Source organism: Marmota flaviventris, chromosome 15, assembly GCF_047511675.1.
Source record: "Marmota flaviventris isolate mMarFla1 chromosome 15, mMarFla1.hap1, whole genome shotgun sequence".
In the NCBI taxonomy this organism is placed as follows: domain Eukaryota; kingdom Metazoa; phylum Chordata; class Mammalia; order Rodentia; family Sciuridae; genus Marmota; species Marmota flaviventris.
In genome coordinates, this window is record NC_092512.1 from 22,470,806 (window position 1) to 22,472,185 (window position 1,380).

The window sequence follows — 1,380 nt, forward strand, 5'->3', positions numbered from 1 at the left end:
TTGGAGTATTCAGTTATTTAGTTCATTTGGTTTCCCAGGAAAACATTGTCTAAAAAAGTTAACATGACCAAATGCCATATTGTTCATCTTATCTAGAATAATTTCTCATGCAAATTAAGTGGGTTTTGAAAGGTCAGTAGCTACACATGATTGACTACTGGCTACTATATCAGACCACACAGCTCTCCTATGGCATTAAAAGTGTATACAATCTTATGGCAATTCTAAATCTGCCGGGTATTTAGAATCCATAAATACACAAGGTTCTCTGCCTTCAAAGAGTTTACATCCTGGCATGGAGATAAATAACAACTTAAGTCAGAAATCTAGAATATTAGAATAGTGTTCAGTATTACTAGGATGATCAGGGAAGGCTACTTAGCAAAGGTGAGGTTCTAAGCAAAGACTTGAAGAATGGTTAGACAAGGAATCTCCATATCTCTTTCCATATTGGCTGCACCAATTTGCAGTCCCACTAGCAATGTATGAGTGTACCTTTTTCCCCACATCCTTGCCAACATTTATTGTCTTCATAATAGCTGCCGTTCTGACTCGAGTGAGATGAAATCTTAAAAAGAGTTTTTTTGATTTGTGTTTCTCTAATTGCTAGTGATGATGAGCATTTTTTCAGATATTTGTTGATTGATTGTATATCACCTTCTGAGAAGTGGCAATGGAACCACCATTTGACCCAGTTATCCCTCTCCTTGGTCTACACCCAGAGGAATTAAAAACAGCATACTACAGGGACACAGCCACATCTATGTTTATAGCAGCACAATTCACAATAGCTGTGGAACCAATGTAGATGCCCTTCAGTAGATGAATGGATTAAAAAAAGTGACATATATACACAATAGAATATTACTCAGCAATAAAAGAATAAAAACATGGCATTTGCAGGTAAATGGATGGAGTTAGAGAATACTATTAGCCAATCCCAATAAAACAAATGCAGAATGTTTTCTCTGATACAGAAAGGCTGATTCATAGTGGGGTAGGAGGGGGGAGCATGGGAGGAATAGATAGGGCAGAGGGGAAGGGAGGAGGCATGGGGTTAGAAATGATTGTGGAATGTGATGGACATCATTATCCAAAGTACATATATGAAGACACCAATTGGTGTGAATATACTTTGTATACAACCAGAGATACGAAAAATTTGTGCCCTATATGTGTAATATGTAATATGAATTGTAATGCATTCTGCTGTCATAAATTTTTAAAAATAAAAAAAAAGAATGGTTAGACAAATGGATGTATATAGGGCCCAGATGTTTCAGAGGGGCCTGGCCTGCTAGAGGAAAGGTATGCTCAGCTGGTTGATAAAGCAAAACCAGTGTGACTGGTCAAGGCAATGGTAATAGGAGATGCAGTGAG